The 22,905-nt window shown below is 36.9% G+C and overlaps 1 protein-coding gene across 8 annotated transcripts in view; it reads right to left on the minus strand.

Moving 5' to 3' along the window:
• PRR16 (proline rich 16) overlaps positions 1–22,905 on the minus strand; it is a 308,319-nt gene that overhangs the window by 196,461 nt on the left and 88,953 nt on the right. Inside the window, exons 2-3 of one of the 8 annotated variants that reach the window (XM_025432209.3) lie at positions 8,455–8,608; positions 2,529–2,618 (exon numbers count right to left, since the gene is read on the minus strand). The exons of 6 other annotated variants lie outside the window; for them this stretch is intronic. The gene's annotated coding sequence lies outside the window, so the exon portion shown is untranslated. The remainder of the gene's footprint in view (positions 1–2,528; positions 2,619–8,454; positions 8,609–22,905) is intronic. One more of the 8 variants, XM_025432210.3, reaches the window with a different exon arrangement.

The following is a 22,905-nucleotide window of genomic DNA, read 5'->3' on the forward strand; positions in this document are numbered from 1 at the left end:
TCACAGCATCTACAATATTAACTGGCATGTTGTAGGTGCTCAATAAATGTTTCTTGAGTGAAATGATTTCACATTTTTCTAACTGTACCAGATTCTTCATTTATAAAAAAACGGTAGTCTTGGTTTTCATATATATATCCTAGTCCACAATAGTTATGAGTATCATTGTGCTTTACATTTCGTGAAAGAAGTACCAGAATTCCAAAATTTGAGAATTCTCTGTTCTGAAATCTCTCAAAAGCAGTTAGGTCCTAGCATTCTGTAGAGCAGGATCCAACACATGATGCTGTCTACCACCATCTCTGTCTATTCACTGGTATTGCAGTTGCACAAGACCACATTTGCTAAAAGAAAACACCGACTTTTCCTGACCGGGAAAAATTTGCAAATTTCCTTTGCCACAACAATGACTTCAACAGTTAAGACTGGTGCCATAGAAGAAATTACTGCTTTTGGAATTCAAGGATTTTCATCTAAAAAGCATCAATTTTTGCCTTGGAATTATATTTCAAGGCATACCTCATTTTATTCTGCTTCACTTTACTGCACTTCACAGATCTTGTGTTTTTTACAGTTTGAAGGTCAGTGGAACCCTGTGTGGAGCATTTTTCCAACCGTGCTTAATTACTTTGTGTCTCTGTGTCACTTCTGGTAATTTTCACCACATTTCAAATGTTTTGATTATTATTACATTTGTTCTGGTGATCAATGATCAGTGATTGTGACTTGCTAAAAGCCCAGATAATGGTTAGCATTTCTTAGCAATAAAGTATTTATTAAGGTATCCACGTTATGTTTTTAGACATAATACATAATACATAATAAATACTACACACTTAATACAGTATCATCAGATTACAGATACCTAGTAATAGTTACACTGTAAGCATAACTTTTAAATGCACTGGGAAAGAAAATTTATTTGACTTGCTTCATTGTGTTGGTCTGGAACCAAACCTACAATATCTCTGAGGTATGCCACATTTTACTTTCTTCTTTACATTTCAGTATATTACTAAACTTTTGACAATGAATCTATGGTGCTTTTACACACAGAAAAAAAATATTTTCAAAAGGTCTAACTTACATTAAAACAACTAGTTTTCCATGAGAAGCGTTTCTATCAGTTTTCAAAAAAGAAGACTGGTTCAATACAATGTAAGGAGCAAAAGTTGGGATGCCCAGTCTGTCTCTTGTGACTTATGAGGCTAGATTAAGTGGAATAATAAATAAAACAAAACAACAAAACTTTTCTCAAGTCCATTTCTTCCATAAATTCTCTTAATTGTGGGTGGATGTACAGTCATTTGGCTAGAAAAGTCCATGTTTTCTATTAGCAAATGTGGTTTCCACACATCTGCAGTACTCATGAGTAGACAGAGACGGTGGCAGAGAGCATCATGTGCTGGATTTACAGAATGCTAGGACCTAGCAGTTTACAGAACAGAGGAAATCCTGAATTTGGAATGTCTCAAGTTTGCCGAAATCAAATTCTGTGCCGGGTTTTCCCTATGCTCTGGATTACTAAACAACTGTCTACAACCCAAACATTCCTTTCTGAATTTTTCAAGCTAAACCATTCTACCATGTTACCCCTATGTTTATAGTTATTTGAAAGAGAAAGAAAATAGGCCATGTGCTTTGCAGAATGGTTTCAGCATGCCTTTTGATATCTGAATTAGTTTCATAGTATGTAAATTGGTAGATATTGACTATATATAGCCTTAGATCCCTATGTGTACTTCCCTGGGTGAAATAATACCAAATGAAGATAAATTGAATGAAAACTATCCTTTGTAACTTAACAGAGAAGAGACAACCTAACAGTTTATTAAAAAAAATAGTTTCAGGCTTTCTCTTCCCATTATTTTCCTGTTAGTTTAACATAAACATATTTTGAAGATCAGGTTAACACTTTTTATTCCTTGAATCCTGTATATGTTTTTCTGAGTTCTTCTAATTTTTCAGCTTAAAAACAAAGGATGTAGTGGAATTGAGAATGATTTTTTTTTTCTTGCAGTGGTGTTGTAGAGGTGATGGTGCTATCATTAACATCACTGCTGTCAATATCATCTAGTGAGTAGTAAGAGTTCCTCCACTCCAGTGAGTTCCCACCTGAGGGGCTGATGTCTTCCAAGCTCATTGTGCTACCAAACTTTTACCAACTAAATCTAAGAGAAGGTTGTAGTCTTGCCACAGTGAAACCAACAGTTCAAATACCAATAGCTTTGAAGACAAGGAGGAAAATAAGACAGACCATAGTGGTGTGAACAATGGCCAGCTGGTAAGTGTTAAGTCGAAAGGTTTTCAAATTCCATCTTTTTCCTCATAGATTTGAAATTAGAATTTATTCCTCCTGTCGTTTTGACATACTAGTAAGGAAACATTTCCAAACGAGCATTAGACTTAAGTGAGAAAACTTCTGGATGTTTAACAGTGTGAGAGGGAGACAAACAGAACATCTTCAATGGCCAAAACATTTCTAGCCAACATTCTTTAAGGCACAGACTTAGTGTCACAGATATTACCTTCAGCAAGTGCCCTAAGTTGAGACAAATGCCCTCTATTCACCTCTGTTCAGACACAGGGGCCAAGATGGAGAATAGACACATTTTATTCTGGAAGACAAGAGGAAGACAAGACAGTGGATTATGGATTTTTCCCATGTTAGCATTCTCTACTTGCTTTCCTCATGTTTTTTTCTTGGGGCCACTCTAATAGGTTTTGGTTCCTATAACTCAAACAAATGGCTCCTGTAAGGTTCACCAATGGGTTCTAGGCTCCAAGGTAATACTCCTGTTTCAGTCCTCACCTATGTAATCAGCAGTGTGTATTAATGTGATCATTCCTCGTCCTTCAAAAAGTTTTACTAGGCTTCTTAGACATCATTTTCCCTTGATTCTTCTACTTGATGACTCACTCTTTCTTGGCTTCTCTGCTAGTGTCTCCTCATTTCAGTAATTGCTAATATTTAAGCTTCCCTTAGGCTCAATAATTAGATTTCTCCTCTTCTCCACCTACAATCCTCCCTAAATGAAGCTCATCCAGTCCCATTAATTTAAATACCATCTATATGCAAATAGCTTCTGTTCAGCCCCTTCTCCCGAACTCCATAGTCATATATCTGACAACCTACTTGACATGTCCACTCAGGTGTCTACCAGGCAGCTCAAATTTACCATGTGCAAAATGGAACTTCTGCTTTTGCTTTTCCATAATTTCCCCTATCACAGTAAATGGCAGCTCTGTCCCTCCAGGTATCTAGATAAAAAAATCATGGTACCAACCCTGATTCTTCTTTTTCTTTAAAAAGGTACATCTCATCCATTAGCTAAACCTATAGGTTTTACACTGAAAACTTAACTAGAACTTGGCCATTTCCCACAATCTACACCTCTTGTGCTATGGCAGGTTATATATGACCACAAATTCTTTGAGATTCCCACCAAGAGATAAAGTTTAAATCCCCTACCCTGAAATTGCCCTGTGGCAATTTCAACAAATAGAGTATGACAGAAGTGAAGCTACCCCACTTTTTAGATCTAGGGTTTAAGACATGGCAGCTACCACTTTTGGTCTCTTAATTAAGATACTTGTTTTTGGAGTTGTAACCCACTCTGTACATAGACTGAATAATGTACTGGAAAGGCCATGTCAAGAAGTTCTGAAACCACATGAAGAGAGAGAGAGACAGAGGGATTCACTGAAGCCCAGCCTTCCTGATCTCCCTTCCGAGGCATCAAGCATGATCTGAAATGATCTTGGATCATCCACATTAAGCAGCCAACCAAATACCTCTAAATGATCTTTGCTTGCTCCTCATGAAGCAAAACTGGCCAGCTTAAGTCCCTGAAGACATGTTTGACCCACAGAAATGTGACATAGTATAAACTGGCTGTTTTTTTTTTTTTTTTAAGATTGACTGATTGATTGATGATAGACATAGAGAGAGAGAGAGAGAAGCAGAGACACAGGAGGAGGGAGAAGCAGGCTCCATGCCGGAAGCCCAACGTGGGACTCGATCCCGGGACTCCAGCATCGCGCCCTGGACCAAAGGCAGGTGCTAAACTGCTGAGCCACCCAGGGATACCCCAACTGGCTGTTTTTATAAGCCACTAAATTTGGGATAATTTGATCCAAAGTAATGGATAACAAGAACCATCATGCTTTCCCAAGGAATCATCACTCTTCTGTTGGATGACTTCAAAGCCTTTTAACTGATCTCTGATCTCCTTGATTCCAAGCTTGGCCTTCCCATTTGCTTCTTTACGAAGAAGCCACAGTAACTCTTAAAAATACTATATCACTCATCTCCTGAAAACCCTCCAAAGGATTCCTACCTAATGGCGGTTAATAACCAGGTCTTATAATAAGGTTGATAGACAACGTGATCTGAACCTCCTCTGCTGTTCTGACTTTTCATCCTACCATGTTTCCCCATACCTGTGTGCTTCAGCCATACTGGCTTTTCTGAAGCTGCCGGGACACATCAAGCATACTCCCATTGCATTAGCCACTGCATTTGCATTTACTAGTCCCTCTACCCAGGAGAGGTCTCATCCTTGGTCAACCACATGGCTCCCTCCTTTAGTTCCATCCATTCTCTGGTTAAATTGCTTCTTCTAGGAGAAAATATTGATGACCATGACCTATTAAATAACATCCCAACATTCCCACTCCAGTGAACTCTATATTCTCATACTGATTTTTTCCCCAAACCATGTGATTCAGCCATTTATATTACCTATATACCTTGTTTATTTATTTTCTGTTTCATCCCTTTGTGTATAATTTTATTGCACTGGTATTATTCTTAAAAACTACATATTTTAAAATCTTAGTTGTTTTTAAATTTACAGAAAAATTATGTTTATAACCTTTGAGAATCCATTTTTTCATTGAATAGTTTATTACTAAGATTTATCCATGTCATTGGATTTTGCTAAGGTTATTCATTTTGCCTATGGTATTATTTTGTGAATACACAATAAATTACATCATCTCCTCTTATGCTCATTCACATTGAGATGGTTTTCAAATTTGCTACTGTGAACAGTGCTACTATGAATATTACTGTACATGTCTCTATGCACATGTGCAAGAGTTTCCACTGGTAAAATAAAGCCTAAGTGGTAGGTTATTTAATGTTATGCTTTTCCATTATTCTTTGTACCAGGTCATGGTTCATGTTTCTACTGAAAACCATCTGAGCTTCTTCAGTCCCTCTGTTATACATCTGGACCAATATATTTAACTATGCAGGACATCTAGTGGCTGCCTTTTTCACCAGCTACCCTACCTTTCTTCTGCCAACAGTACCCTAATTTTCCCTTGATAAACTCAATTTTCCATTTTCAGAAGTTCAGGTGGGTGTGACAGCCAGCTCTAGGATTGAAACTGACTGGCAGAAACCATTCAATACATCCCATCCTCTCAACCCACAGTAATGCCTTCAAAGATAGCGAGGTAAACTGTTTAGAGACATTCGTTGGAACTTCTGGGAGGAAGACTTTTATTACTCTTCTATGGAATTGACTACAGAGGTACTCTCATCTCCTGGATGAAAGAGGCTTGTAACCTTGAAACAGAACAAACTCTGGGGATGTAGGATCAAGAAACAACAACAGAGAAACCAGGTCCTGGTCACAACTTCAGATCCTCATAAGCCATATCTAAACTTAATCTTCTACCTGGAATTTTACACTGTCTGATCCAATAATCCCTACCACTTTATTTTTTCTTTAACCAGAGTTTCTGTTACATGTCTCATAAAAGCCATAATACATCCCTAATTTTATCTCCAATAGTTCCTTTGCATTAACCTTTCACCCAGCCATTCCCAGCCAGGTCCCTTGTTTCCAAGAGTCCCCTGATATTTATTATATTCTACCTCCCATCTAGCAAATTCCTGCCCATACTTCATAGCCCAGCTTCATTCCCACCTCTTTTATGGACCCTTTCCTAATCATGCTGGAACTTCACAGGAAGCATGGTTCTGCTTTTCTTTGTGGGGTAATGTTCTGTTTTCACCATTTCTTTTAGTCTTATGTTCCAATGGACATCTTCTGCTATGCTGTAGTATGCTTCTTGCCTTGTCCGACTCATAAGCTTGCTGAGTTCAAGGACCATGAGTTTTATTTCATTATCTCTTCCAAGACAGTAAATCCTTATTAATGAACACACTCTATAAAGCATGTCCATGTCTTTTCCATTCTCACTCCTCTTTCTCAGTTTCCAAGGTGCAAGACTCCATGTTGTATGGAAAACCCCAAAAAGCCACCACTGTTAAAACTAAAGCAATGAATTTGCCTTAACCCTTGACTACCAAGTATCTCTCCCCAGTGTATTACACTGGATGCTCTAACAGTCTGTGCACCACTCAACAGTTTTTACAGATATGAAATTTGCAAGCTTTTAAGAGAGCACATTAAAAAAAAAGCACTTTAATGCTCCTAGAGGATAAATTAAACAATTGATTAAAGAACATATTTCATGAATATATAACAGAAAATCTTAGAACATCTAATAAATGTTTACTTATGTATTCACTTATTTTTATTTATTTTCTAAAGGGGGGGAGGTGCAGAGGGAGAGGGAGACAGAGAACCATAAGTAGGCTTCCTGCTGAGTGCTGAGCCCGACATAGGGCTCGATCTCACAACCCTAAGATCATGTCCTGAGCCAAAATCAAGATGCTTAAGTGACTGAGCCATCCAGGCATCCCTGACAAATGTTTATAAACATTTATAAAAAGAGAGAAAAACAACCTCTAAAAGCAGGATCGTGATGAGAAAGATTTATGGAATGGGGCTGTCAAAACATGAGTGGAATGAATGAATCTTACTTAACCCAGAATGAGAACTTAAAAAAAAGAACCATGATTTGAGAAACCAGACAGAAGACCTATTATCAAAGCTTTAAGAAGTGGCTGGTGATTCCATTGTTGTGTTTGTCAGGAGCCAGTGATGACAGCGTTCCAAAAACACTTCACAGTTTTCATAAAATTAGCTAAATTCATTTCACAAAACTTCTCAGATGGTTGTGACAACATAACCTAGTATATCAAGACAGTTAATGTCTAAATCCTATGTGCCAAAAAAGTATCAGAATCACTTAAAAAAAAAGGTTTGTGGTATTGTATGATCTATCATTGCCGAAAAATGTGTAATTCTCACTTTTATGTTACCCTACTCACTACAAAAATGAAAAGTGCTGTAGCCTATACACCATGCTATACAACCCAGACAATAAATCCACAAATATTGAACAGTATTTTCTATTCTGAATTGGTTCCTTTGATAAGGTGATAAAGAAAGTGGAGAGGCTGAGGGGAGACTATTTGGTCCTTTATTTTTTTTATATAGAAACACTAAAATGTGGGGTGTCTGGGTGGCTCAGTGGTTGAGCATCTGCCTCTGGCTCAGGTCGTGTTCCCAGGGTCCTGGGATAGGGTCCCGCATCAGGCTCCCCGCAAGGAGCCTGCTTTTCCCTCTGCCTATGTCTCTGCTTCTCTCTGTGTGTCTCTCATGAATAAATAAAATCTTAAAAAAAAAAAAAAAACACTAGAAAGTCACTTTTACCCCAGATGATTGTATTCTGTTTTCTTTTAAGAAAGATCTTTCTCAAATGTCTGATATCATTGATTAAAATCAATGGCAGAAACTTCATCTCTTGCTCTTTGGTGCTGTGATTCCCTACTAACTGTACAACTGTGTCACCACCTATGGAGCTTTAAAAAGTACATATTGTCTGGGCTTTAGCTCAACCCCATTTTTCCAGAATCTCTTTGGGGACTACCTGGAGACCTACATTTCTAGAAAGCCAGCTGATGAGGGTCACATATTGGCATCTGCAGTCCTGCATCCTGCATCCCTGTATCCTGCCTAGCTCCAGGTGAGTCGTTTTTTCTGGATTCCCCAGGTCTCCTAAAAGATGACTGATATGCAATTAAGTAATTACCTCACAGCAAAGCTTGTAATCATTTGTCCAGCAGGCAGTGGTGACATATGTACAACCACAGAAACAATGTAAGTCCCTGGTAAATTCACTTAAACTAAAGCTTGTGTCATATCATATTATAAATCTACCTTGCAACCATATGAAACACAAACGACTGCCATAATTCTGTAGCCTCCTCCAAAACACATGGCAAACCACAGTGGAGACAAGTGGGAAGGAGAGAAGGCCTGGACAAGATAGGGCCTGGACCAACATGACAGATCATTTATTGCACAGGACTGTCCTCTAGAAGGTAGTCACTTATCTTAATGATAACCTTCCATCCAGCTCTACGAATGCAGTCTAGTCCAGACAAGTGCGATGGGAAAAGCACTGTGGTAGGAAAGTTAACTGAAAAACTAATGGGAGGTCTAGTCCATCGGGTAAGAGGCTCTACTAGACAGATTGTCAGGGCCTGTCTTAGACAGTGTGTACTGTTATAACAAAATACCATACCCTGGGTGACTTAAACAGCAAAAAAATTTCTCTCTCCTGGTTCTAGAGGCTCAGAAGGCCAGCCAACATCCCTCGTGGGTTGCAGATGGCCTTCTATCTTCTTGTATCCTCACGTGGCAGAGAGAGGAGAAAGAACAGGCTCTCAGGTCTCTTCCTATAAGGGTATAAATTTCATCATTAGGACCTCACCCTCATGACCTCATTTATTTTTTTTTTAAAGATTTTATTTATTTATTCATGAGGGACAGAGAGAGAGAGAAAGAGAGAGGCAGAGACACAGGCAGAGGGAGAAGCAGGCTCCATGCCGGGAGCCTGATGTGGGACTCAATCCCATGTCTCCAGGAACTCACCCTGGGCTGAAGGCGGCGCTAAACCGCTGAGCCACCCGGGCTGCCCTCATGACCTCATTTAAAATTAGGTTGCCTCTCAGAGGGCCCACCTCCTAATATCAGGAGTTAGGACTTCCACACAAGAATTTGGAGATACATAAACATTCAGCTCATGACAGGGCCCTAGGCAAGCAGACTAGATCTCAGAAACAAACAAACAACAAACAAAAAAACTAGCCCAGGAAGCCAGCAACACAGACTGGGTATGAATTCTGAAGTTAAAGAGTTTGTACTGCCAATGAATAGGCACAAGAGTGCTATTAGAGTCTTAAATGACATGTACAAGATATTTGGTTTAGGACAATAGGTTTGCTCCTCTACACCAATTTCTAAAATAAAAAATAAAAAAAGCATAACAGGGATCCCTGGGTGGCGCAGCGGTTTAGCGCCTGCCTTTGGCCCAAAGCGTGATCCTGGTAGACCCGGGATCGAATCCCACATTGGGCTCCCGGTGCTTGGAGCCTGCTTCTCCCTCTGCCTGTGTCCCTGCCTCTCTCTCTCTCTCTCTGTGACTATCATAAAAAAAAAAAAAAAAAAAAAAAAAAAAAAAAAAAAAAAAAAAAGCATAACACACACTAATTTGATCAGCATGAGAGACCAAACTCAAACTGCTGAAAAGCAGTTTACTTAAGAATTATGCAGGAGCTAAGTATGCCTCAGGAACAGAAAGAAAAATAACTGATAGAACTTCATAAGACATATAAGAAAATCACCTTTAAAAAAAACAATTTAAGAGTAATATATCAAAGACCAGAGTGAAGCCTAAGCACAGCAGGATGCTGGCTAAGTTAAGGTAAAAGTGCTTTTCTGATTGAATTCATAGTGAATTGCTTCTAGAATATGTATGGGAAGCAATTCGAGAACTGTTAACAGCTCTCACTTCCCAGGAGGAGTGAGAGGCAGAGACTATTCTCATTGCAAAATGAATGCCCTTTTGAAGCTTAAATTTTATAGAATGTTTACCAATAAACTACTTTAAATTACAGAATGTTTATCTATAAACTATTTAAAAATTATATGAATTTGAAAACCAGAGAGAGTGCTTCAATTTCTCACTTTGTTTTTTATATATACAAACACAACCATATTTTGAAGTCTGTGATCAAAAACCTCGCATCAGCAGAGAACATACTTCAGCAAAAGACATTTTTCTAAAGAGTTGTAGGGCCAAGAAATTCTAAACTGTTGGTGCAAACACCATCAAAACAAAATATGTAAAACTCAATAGGATACAAAAACACATGTCAGTCAAGCTACTGTTTTGGTGACATCTACTAGAATGGGCAGAGTAAGTCACCCACTCAGTCAACCGTGACTTTTTATCATTTAACACAGAACATGCCATGATCCATGTGTGAATAGTCTAAATCAGACCTGTCAAAATTTAGGGAGAAAACTATTCAGGATAAATTGCAATGTCAAAATACTGTGAAAGAAATCCATTTGTGAGCCAACTGCAACGTTAATTGTACTTATAATACGCCCAGTATGCAAAACAATGAAATTGAATGGTATTTTAGAGAGATCGGGTTTTGAGACAGTAACTACTAAGGCTTATCATGCATGTTAAAATTAACAACGATATTTCTTAGCCAGCACTCTTCCATCCCACAAATCTTTAAGTGGCGAGCATTATTTCTTTTTATTTTACGTGTAAGGCCAGAAATTTGCTACGGATCTCACAGACAGAAAGTGGTAGAGAAAGAAGTCACAGTCCGGCTTCATTACAAACACCTATGATCTTTCCAGGTCACATTTCAATGAATTACACATCCATTGGAACATAGCAGGACATGTTCTTTTTGAAACTACTAGTTTTCCAATGGTTCTCGTTGTTTAGGCAAGGTTAAATCAGATTATCTGGTCTGAATTTAAGAGTACAGAACCTTAAAATGTCTTTTCATCTCAGTGCATGTATAATGACATCAATTTACCATTTGGTTTTTCAAGATTATACCTCACTTTAATATTTTTTAAATCCTTTTGCCCCAGTTAACTTCTAATATATTACACATGAAGAAAGTGAAAAACAGCCAGCATTTTAGCACAAGTACAAAACACATACATTTAAGTGGATCACCAGTATATTAGATACCCAGAAAATGTTACAACCCATTATGCCACTGCACACATCTGATCTTTCAACTGTGGATTACTAACACAAGACAATAAAAAATTTTATGTTAATTTGTACCATAGCGTGCTATAATCCAAAGATAACCAAAACCAAAATTACCAAATCCTACATATTTTACTGATGTCATAATTAAGTATGCAAGCTGTATCTCCTTCACATAAAGCAACCACTAAAATTCCCTACAGAAATTGTATAAAAACAATTGGAAAATACTGACACTTAGTATCATTTGTTAAAGGGATTTATATATGTGGTTTTAAAAAAGCATCACTACCCAATTGCTTCCCAGGAGGATATGACTAATCCTTCCTTAAAATAATAGGCGAGATCATATTCAAAGTTACATATGGAACTAACATTAGAGCCTAGTGACAAGTTATCTATTTTGTTTCAAAATTTTCTATGTCAAAAACACAGAAGAAGAGTTAGCATCCTATTTATAATCCTCCCAAAAGCCTGTTATCTTTCCATACTACATGTCACTTTTATGAAGGAAGAATTTACCTCCAACTCATCATACCAATTTACTTGTTAATGATCTTTCAACCTTTAGGTGAAAAAAAATCTCAGGGCCATTATTCTGTCTTGTGAAAGAATAGATTGTTTCCCTTACTTTATTTTCAGCTTTACTGACATAATTGACAAAACTGTAATATATTTAAGTGTATAACATTATGATCTGATGCGTGTATACACCGTGAAAACATTTCCACAATCAAGTTAATTAACATACAGATTAGGGATGCCTGGGTGGCTCAGCAGTTGAGCGGGCCGCCTTTGGCTCAGGGCCTGATCCCGGATTCCCCGGATAGAGTCCCACATCGGGCTCCTTGCATGGAACCTGCTTCTCCTCCCTCTGCCTGTGGGAGAGGCATGAATAAATAAATGTGTGTCTCTTTCTGTGTCTCTTTTTCTGTGTCTCTCATGAATAAATAAATAAAATCTTTTAAAAAATTAACATAGATTAGACTATTTTAAACAATAGTTTTAAAAATTTCTTATTTTTAAATTTTAATATCCAAAAAACATGGAAATGCTTAAATAACTTTAAATTAAAAAAAAAACCCTGATATAGTAAAATATCTCACTTGTAATAAAAAGTTCCCATACTTTGGTAGGTGACCTCTAACCCATACCATCCCTGATTCTTGGGAATCTGAAATATTTTCTAATATAAGCATGTAGAATGAGTTCCAAAACTACTTTTCCGATGTACTTATGTACAAGAATCCTAACTTTGAAAAACATATTACATATTTTAAAGAATGCTAAAAAATTCAAACTGTCAATAATCTAATTATCAGATATAGTTCATATTTCTTCTAATAAGCATTTAATGAATCTAAATGTAATTATATATCACAATTCCTATTTAAGAATGCCAAAGAAACCACAGGAATTATAATTATATATAATCAAACCCTTTGTTTTGCATGAGAAAATGAATATCCAGAACTGCCAGAGATTTGCCTAAAGTATTAGTGTTGGCAGTGATTTTTTTTTTTTTTTGGATTTGACACTAAAAGTAGAGACAACAAAAGAAAAAAATAAGCAAATGGAACTATATAAAACTAAAAGGTTTCTTTCTTTTTTTTTTTTTTTTAGAGAGATTATTTATTTATTCAAGAGAGAGCACAAAGAGTGCCGGAAGAAGACACAGAGGCAGAGGGAGAAGCAGACTCCCCACTGAGCAGGGAGCCAACATGGGACTCCAGCCCAGGACCCTGAGATCATGACCTGAGCCAAAGGCAGACATTTAACTGACTGAGTCATCCAGGTGCTCCCAAACTAAAATGTTTCTGCATAACAAAGAAAACAGCAAACAAAATAAAAGCAATATATGCAATGGGAGAAAATATTTACCCTGTATCTGATAAGGGGCTAAAATCCAAAATATATAAGGATCTTAAAAAACTCAATAGCAAAAACCCAAATAATTGGATTGGAAAATAGGCAAAAAAAAAAAAAAAAAAAAAAAAAAAAAAAAAAACCTGGATAGCCATTTCTTCAAAAAAGATACACAAATGGCCAATAGGTACATGCAAAGATGCTCAACATGACCAATTGTTAGGGGAAAGCAAATCAAAACCCCAATGATACATTACCTCACACTTACTAGGACGACTAGTATCAAAAAACCCCAAAATAACAAGTGTTCAGAAGAATGGGGAAAAAACGGCAACTCAGGTTACTTGTTGGTCGGAATATAAATTGCTACAATGAATATGGAAAACAGTATCATGATTCCTCAGAAAATTAAAAATAGAACTGCCATTTGATTCAGCAATCCTATTTCTGGGTAAACTGAAAGGAATTAAAATAAGTATCTTGAGCAGATATTTATATTCCCATGTTCACTGCAGCCTCATTTTAAATAGGCAAAATACGTAAACATGGTTAAATGCCCATTAGCAAATGAGTGGATAAAGAAAATGTGATATATACACACACACACACAGCCAATGAAATATTAGCCTTTATTTTTTTAAAGAATTTATTTATTTGAGAGACAGAACACAAGGAGTGGGTAGAGAGGTGTGTAGAGGGACTATTAGACTATATATATATATATATATATATATATATAGGGACTATATATCCCTGTGTGGGGCTTGATCCCAGGATCCTGGGATCATACCTGAGGCTAAGGCAGACACTTAACCAACTGAGCCATCCAAGCACCCCAAACTATTAGCCTTTAAAAGAAAGGAAATCCTGCCATTGTGACAACATAGTTAAAACTGGAGGATGTTACACTAAATAAAATAAACCAAAGAAAGGCAAATACTACATAATCTCACTTACATATGGATTCTAAAAAAAAATAAGTCAGAGAGTAGAAGGGTGGTTAATGAACAGGCTGAGGGTTCAGAAAAAGGCAGATATTGGTTAGATAGTATAAACTTCTAGTTATATTATAAAGAGGTTCTAGAGACTGAAAGTATAGCATCAAGACTATAGTTCATAAAAATGTATATTTAAAATTTGTTGACACTGATCTCAAGTGTTCTTACCACACATACACAAAAGGATAACTATGAGAGGTGATGGATATACTAATCAGCTTAACTGTGGCAATCATTTCACAGTGTGTGTGTGTGTGTGTGTATGTATGTACACACACATAATCTCAAAATATCACATTGTACACCTTAAATACATACATTTTTATTTGCCAATAATGCATCAATAACGCTAGTGGGAAAAAAAAAAGCTAACAAATAACAGTCATTTATTTGGAGCCGGGTGTCCTGAAAGCCAGTCCTTATCTCTTTTCATCTTATCAAGGTAACAGTAATGATAATGTAAAGCAATTGGCAAAGAAAAATAAGAAAGCACAGATACAATAAAATCAAATACCATGATGTAAGTAGAATAAAATAGTGTAAGGAAGAATTGGGAAGTACTTATATATTAAACAGTTATATGCATGTATATACCTAGAATTACGCAGGCTCTTGTGAGCTGTTTTAATATTTGGTCTTCAAAACACATGCATTTCTATATGCTATAGAGGGAGACACAAAAATGGGAATTAAGACGCATTCCTATTTTACACCATTTAAAATGGATTTTCCATTTTAGAAGACTGTGAGTCTTACAATGGTATTGGTGAAAAGTTTGGTGATTATATTCAAAGAATATGACTTGGCTGAAATACAATTCCCTTCCATGGAAGCAAGAGCTCACCATTAAAAAAAAAAAAATCCGTTTTCTAGATGGAAAAAACAATTGTGACTGTGGTCAGACTTACATTTTAGAAGCTAAAATTTTGCCCTCCCACATAGGAAAGAAAGTGACTGAGAAATTCAAACTGATAAAACCTTAAAAAATTTTCTGCCAGATTACATCTATAATTTGTGAACTAGGAAGTTATTCATTTTATAGATCAAGCCCTGTTATAAACATTTGTGGGCTGAAGTTTCATGTCTCCATCAAATTCATATACTAAAGCTTTAACTCTCAATGTGACAGCATTTGGAGTGGAGCCTTTGGAAAGTAATTAGGTTTAGATGATCTCTTACTAAAATCAAGATATGATACAAAGGAAGCAGCATCTAACGGACCATTAAGTAACCCCACCAACTTAAGCAAGTGTGATGAAATTGGTTCTTAGGGCATACACATTATATTTTGGTTATCACTGCTCTTTTTAATGGCCTTACATCATGGTTTAACAAGTCTACATAGGATTTTGTAAGAATGAAAATCTATGTACCTCACATGATCTGTTTTGCTAAAGGGAAGAAAATGATTTACCACTTGGGAATGTGTTTTCTTCTTCATTGTGCATGGCATCTGAAGATGTAGTGGAAAAAGCACAAAAACAAGGCAGAAGAATTAGGTTATATTTTTAGATACATTAGCTGAACAAATTTGTCTTAGACCAACCAGCTGAAATCTCTGTGCTCTCTATACAAGGAGAGAAGTAGTCTGAACTCAGAGTTACCTGGTCTATTCTCTGCACTGTGCGAGCGAGCCCAGAGTCTAGGGGACAAAGCTGATTAATTGAGGAGGCGGGCTCACAACTCAGATTTCCTTATCTGAGTTCTAATCTGTCACTCACCATTAACATGCAGTAGGAGACTCAAAAATCAGTAAGATATTACCACTAAAGAATTTCCTAAGGCATGACATGCAAATGGAAATGAAAGCTAAAGCTACGATAGTTTCTTTAATATTCTTCTGCAAAATTTGTATTACCCTAAGATTTAATATGTCTACAGTGAGAAAGTTGCAGAAGAAATTTGCACACGATTTATTTCTCCAAGGAGGGTCAAAGATCAAGAAACATGGTTTACTTAGTGAATAAAACAATACTAGTTTTTGAATGACGTAATTTCCCAAAATTATTTCTAACTAAAAAACCTGAAAGCCCAATTTTGTGGAATGAGCCATTGCTAGCTTTTCCAAATCCACATACAATTGGAAAATATATTTCTTATTTGCAAGTTCATCTTAAGTGATATGAATGACATGGATTCTGAGTGGTAGAAAGATAAATTTTGTGTTTAAGTACATGTCTTACAATTTCCAGTTGACTTCAGTCCTATTACAAAAGTCAACACCACTGCCCAAAATAATACATATGCCTATTGTCTTGGTCATCTTTGTAATTCATTGGTATTTTACAGGTGATATCAATGTTACATCCACTGACTATCAATAAGAAAGAATAAAGCATCTGGTTACCAATGCAGTCACTTGAAGGAATATAATGACAGTGAGAAAAGAAGTGTTTACCATTAGTCCCTACTGACACCTTCAGTTACACAATGACAGGGACCACTGTCCTGTCCAAAATACACAAATTGAATTTCTAATTAGTATAAGCTTTAGAGGCTCATGAAGTCTTATTGAAATGGTCAGCATTCTAGTCTGCTGCTACTATGAAAGCCATATGTCACTTTTAGTCCCAAATGCCATAAGTGATTATAAATTGGGATCTAAGAGGATGCCTGAGACTCACTTTTGTTTATGGCTCCATCAGCAAGAAAGTTCTCCTCTGATTCTACATGAGTAAGTAAATGCAACAGATATTCTGGATATCCTGCACTGAACCCCCTGTTGGACACAGTCATTCCTCTGATCAAATATGTCTAAATATTCATTACATACATAAGGCATGAGGCTAGCACAAGAGAACGTGTTCTTGTTAACCATGTGAATCTAAAGTGAAATTAAATAACCAGTTAACAGGCACACAGCTTCGTTAGTCAAGGAGCCATACCCCAACCCAAGATTATCCAACTTTAAAAGTCATGCATTAATTCAGCTTCCTTATAAAAAGAGGAAACACAGTTGGGAGGGCTGGTAGAGAACAGTGAAGGTATTGAAACAATCAGGGCATCTGCCAAGTTCTGTCCTTCCCTTCTTGAGGCTACACTGCATAAAAAACACAGTTGACCCTTGAACAATGAGGGAATTAGAGGTGCCAACCCCAGGCAGCCAAAAATATTCATACTACCTTTAATGTCTTGAAAACATAACTACTAATAGCCTACAGTTGTCAAGAAGCCTTACCAGTAACATCAACAGCAGATTAACACATATTTGGTATGTTCTATGTACTATATACTCTACTCTTACAATAAAGTAAGCCAGAGAAAAGAGAATGTCATTAAGAAAAGCATAAGGGGACAGCCCCGGTGGCCCAGCGGTTTAGTGCTGCCTTCAGCCCAGGGTGTGATCCTGGAGACCCAGGATCGAATCCCACATCGGGCTCCCTGCATGGAGCCTGCTTCCCCCTCTGCCTCTGTCTCTGTCTCCCTCTCTGTGTCTGTCATGAATAATAAAATCTTTAAAAAGAAAAGAAAAGAAAACCATAAGGAAGAAAAAACACACTTATAGTACTGTACTGTATTAACCGGAAAAAAAAAAAAAAAAAGAAAAAAGAAACCTAGTTCAAACTTGTGCTTTTCAAGGTCAGCCATAATGTTATCAACAATGAAGAAAAGTAATGAGGGTCATGAAGAAGGAGAACAAATAATGGAGAGAACATCCATGATCAAGATATTGTGTTGAGTACATACACAAGTATTAACTCAGTTAATCTTCTTAATATTGTTCCTATTTCCACACATGGAGAAATCACCCTCAGAATAGCAACACCCAGATGAAATCTAGGTCTGTTGGATTCAAACACGGTGCATTTTCGGATAGTTTTGTTTGCTTGCTGTATACAGAGGTGCGCGCATCCCTTCTGTCAGAATGATCAATACAAGGGATGTGAGAGCACTTCTTCCTCTCATCAGACTGGAAGGGAAGCGTAACTGTGTTCTAAAATTTATTTCATCTTTATTTGCCACCAAACCCAGAAGCTTCTTCCATCTTGTGCCTGGAAAAGAATCACACCATTTGCCACTTAATTGTTCTTTTTCTTAGTTATTCTTTACCATTGTCAGGGCGGGCAAATCATTTCTTTCTACCAAATATCTTAGGAAAACTAAGAGGTGAGCTATTCAAACCTAATGGCCAACTCTGTTATATTTCAAGAAATTCTAGAATGGCTTAAGCTTCATTTTTGGAGTTAGTGTTAAGCAATAAAAGATGACTATGCTCTTGAAAATCCTCTTCTAGTGATAAGGACAAGCAGGTGCCATAGAACATCCTCTGCATACTTCATTTTCCTGGGAACATTTTTATGAATGGCATGCTCCGCATTCACACAGGCAGACTCTCTCATCAGTTGCTTACCTTGAATTCACTTTTCAGTTTCTTCTCACAGGAAAGTTTGCTCTTATTTTCCTGACCTTGTCAAATCTCTCTTATCACCATCCTTTACAGGGCCGATGAGTGCTGCATTTGTACATTTTTTATGAGAGATTGTAATTCTAGTCCTAGGGGAGGAATATAAACTATAGAAGGACAGGGGTTTATCTGCTTTTAAGCAATACTGTCTCCTTAAATGTCTAGCAACATTCCAATGCGTAGTAGGTGCTCTGTAAGTATTTTTTAATAGATTAATTTGCAAATTAACGACCTAGGGTTAAGGCTATACAAATCTGTAGCCATGGAACACAATAAAGTCTACCAGATTGAAATCTTAGTTAATTGGGACACTGTCCCCATCCATAGCTATGTTAGTCGTGACCTGCCTTAGCTCCAAAGACTTTACCAACATGTCATTTTTCTCAATACCAAGAATACAAAGGTATATTTTAAAGAATCAATAAGTATGCATTCAGAATCTTTCCAACACATGAGATGCTATAGAAGTACAAAGAAATACAGGTTGTGCTTCCTCCTCTCAAAAAATTTGTAATGGGGGCACCTGGGTGGCTCAGTGGTTGAGCATCTGCCATCAGTTCAGGTCGTGATCCTGAGGTCCAGGGATCGAATCCCATATCAGGCGCCCCTGTGGGGAGCCTGCTTTGCCCTCTGCCTATGTCTCAGCCTGTCTCTCTGGGCCTCTCATGTATAAACAAATAAAATCTTTAAAAAAAATTCATAATGTAGTTGACTAATATGCTGAGAGAAATTTAAGGAAGTGAAAAAAAAGTAGCAACCAAGAGGGAGGCCACTGGAGTCAGAGTGAGAGGGGCCTTGGGGCAGACCAGGGCCATGGAGCCCAATGCTCAGCCTGAAACACAAAGGAGGGAGATTAAAACAGAAGATGTGTTCTCAGGCCAGAGAAACAAGGAGAACATTAGCTATTCAGAAGGCAGGGAAAAGGAAGGAAGTCTGCTTGACTTCTCCAGAGGGTAGAAAAATAGTGAGAATGTTTCCCTAAGTAAGGAGACCAGAGAACAAAGAATGTCTTAAACCCAGCCTGAGACTTGAGGTGATAAGGTAGGTCACAAAGAGCCACTTCCAATTCTTAACAATGGAAGGACACGTTGGAACTTATGTTTTAGGAAAACTATTCTAACAAGTTTATTTTTTAGGAATAAAAGTAGAAAAACATGTAAGTAATTGGAGGTATGAGGAAAATAGTCATATGCTCTTCTAGAATGGTAATAAATAGGTATATAAGTTCATGTGCAAGTATGTGTGTGTAGAGTGGAGAGAGGGACTAATTGTTGTTGTTGTTTTTTTTTTTTTAGCATCAAGTCTCCATGTTTTCAGCACTCAGATATCAGCACATTTAAACTCAGTTCAGTGCATCGAAATCTAATTTGTGGAATCTAACCAAAAGCAGAGAGCATGGCAGTTATGCAGTGGTTTCTATGACTGTCTGGATGCTATTTCTTTAGTCACCTCCTGGCCAAGGGCAAGTCAGATGCCACCTCAGTGTGATATTACAGTCAGTCCATGGAAAGATAACCTGTGTCAAGCCCTTGCTTCTTTCTGGCTTTATTGATGAAAGATAATTCCAGCACAACAGCAAAAGGAAAAGCAGAAGACTTGAAGGTCAATTATAACATTTGACCCCTTAAATTGAAGTTACTCTGTCAACCAGCCAGAACATGGAAAGTCTGAAATGACCGACCTGTTACTTTTCTATAAACTTCAAAATGTTTCCTTAAAACATCTCTGAATCAACTAAAATGACACATTCTCCTCTGACCAGCAATGAGAAGTATACAATAATATATATATTTTCTCATTATCACTGGCTATTTAAGGACTGTTTTTTTTTCCTGTTCAGTATTTAGTGTTTAAAAATCCAAGCCCCCTTCAATGAATTTGCTTAAAAAGCTTTAATTGAGCCCCCTTCATTGAATTTGCTTAAAACTGGCTAAACTTCTAAGGAGAAAATTGTAAAAGAATAGTAACTTGATAGAAACAAGTAAAGAGAAAATACTCATGTATCTATACCTGTAAAATGATGGCTACATGCGGCTCAGGTGAGCATTGCTGAATACCAAGAAAGTCAATTTACTTATGGTTGGTCACTTAGAAGTAGTTACAGTTTAAGAAACAAAGTGAATAGGGACATCAACCAGGTATGTCTAACTGCAATATCTGAAAACAGAGTCAGGCAATTCTGGTTTCCTTTTCTGAAATTGAGATTCACAAGTTGAAAAACACCCCTTCCTTCTTCAGTATCTCTTTAAACTTATCACCATTATTATCAGCACCCAGAAGCCAAGGAGATCCATCCTAAGTCAAAGATTTAACATATTCATTCATCAAAAGTTCTGGGGTTTTTATTTTCATTAGCCACTATTTTTTTTCATATTATTTAAGTCCTATGAAAATTAAAAGAAATACAATTTCTCACCTATTGACTGTGTACATGCACACTTTTGTAAAAATTGGTAGATATACTCACTGTGCATTTTAACCAATTTTTAAAGAAACAGAATAAACTTTATATTCATGTAGACACGCAAATCCATTTACCCTTTTTTTAATGTTTGCAAATCTCAAAGCATGAAGGGAATAAAAACTTGTTGTAGACATTTTTAAATTATTTCAAATAGGTAAGCACTTTGGTTGTGACTTACATTCTTCTCTTTAAAACACTGTGCCCGATAACAAAAATTAAATTTTGTTTTTATCCATTATGTTCTTGCAGATAATGCCAAAAGATAATTAATATCATAAAAATGAAAATTGCATCATAATGAGGATGATTTGTCTTCCCAAGAAACACAGATCTAAGAGTGTCAAAGATTTCTAGAAGAGTCACCAGCTCTTTTTTTTTCCCCTAAAGACAGGCCAATGGAGCCTCTGAGTTTAGACAGACTCAGCCACCCACACTAGGTGGGCCACAGTGGATAGGATTTGGTGAGCTATCCTGTTTACTGCCTCACTTGGTAACTAAGATTATTTTCCAAGACTTTCCATATTGTCTCTAGCTTTATTTTTTCTTTTGTGTTTTCCTAGGAATTAAAAAATACTGAAGGATCTGGGAGTTTTTTTGCCAGTCTTGGAAAATGATAATAGTACGAGCTCCTTAGATACTGCCAGGCCCCTTCATTAGGAGGATGTGATGATAGGATCCCCCTCAAGACTCCTGAGAGGAGAGAAGAAATATCTAGCCAAATCCTTAGTCACTTCCCCAGTTAGTAGGTAAGACAATGAGAGGCTAATCTGTCTCCTTAAGCTAAATATTGATGTGTAAGGATGATTCTAAAGTCTTTAACAATCAGTAGGTCATACCAACCAATCAGAAAGAGCAGGAACCTGAGTGCTGGGGCAATCCTCCACAGATTCCTGCTGTGACCAGCAATCATCTTCTAGTTTCTGAATCATGGAGGTCCTACAGATGCACTGGGGGAAACTCTGGGGGGTAGGTGAGAGGAATCAAGGAAGGCTAGGTCCGATCAATAACTATCTTCCAACCTACATAAAACTATTCTAGTATTTCAACAATCCAACTGGCACATGTTTACCATTGTGTACTCCCGAAATTAGCCATATTTACATGCATAAGCATCTCCTCTATATTCTAGGAAGTGTGAAGACTTAATCGCTGGTAGACTTACAAGTAAATCTTTTTTAGTTAAGAATGGAGACCATGTAACACAATGGTTAAGAACCTGGGCCATGCCACTAACTATACAACACTGTTACTACCTCCAGCCTCCTCAATTCATAAAATGGAAATGATAAGAATATTCCTGGGAGTGCTATGAGAATTGATGGAGTAATGTATAAAAAGCACTTTGCATGGCAGGTGCTCAATAAACACTGGTATACATCTACTTCAATAGTAGAACATATCTTTGTCTAGCTACACTGTCACGATCAGTAGAAAATAGAGCCTCCCAACTATTTTAAGTTACCTAAAAAAAATTTGCATGAATATATCTTACTTTTCAAGCTGTTGGGGAATGATGTATGCCTTCAGATTAAGTTTGGGAATTGAGGAACAAATGCATTTTTGTAAGATCTAAATTTTAAAAAGGTCAAAAAAAAGTGGTAGCTGGTGTCTTTTCATTTTAATGAGAGAAATTATTTATTATCAGCTGTGTGGTATGGTTGTGATATTACATGATTCGCTGACAAAATATATGGCTTCAGGATATTTCTCCACAGATATGAATAAAAAATTTAAATATGTCATGCAGGATTTTTAAAAAAATTTCATTTGGGAAGCACTATATGACATCTTATTTTTATGAGGAAGATCAATATTTTTTTGCCAATATTTTCTTCTAAAAATAAGCTCCAATGACTTAAAGAATTAAAAAAGCATATGGTAATATTTTTCAGCTTTCTTTAGGACATCAGGAAAGTCATTAACATATATAAGTTGCCTATTATAAAATTATAAGATATTAGAGCTGAAAGAAATCTTGTCAGGGATGCTTGGGTGGCTCAGTGGTTGAGCATCTATCTCCCTTTGGCTCAGGTCGTGGTCGCAGGGTCCTGAGTTTGAGTTCCGCATCAGGCTCCCCACAGGAAGCCTGCTTCTCCCTCTGCCTATGTCTCTGCCTCTCTCTCTCTCTCTCTGTGACTATCATAAATAAATAAATATTAAAAAAAAAATTCCAAATAAAGTATCTAATAAAAATACCAATCTCATAAAGA

This window comes from Canis lupus, chromosome 11, assembly GCF_003254725.2.
Source record: "Canis lupus dingo isolate Sandy chromosome 11, ASM325472v2, whole genome shotgun sequence".
NCBI lineage: Eukaryota > Metazoa > Chordata > Mammalia > Carnivora > Canidae > Canis > Canis lupus.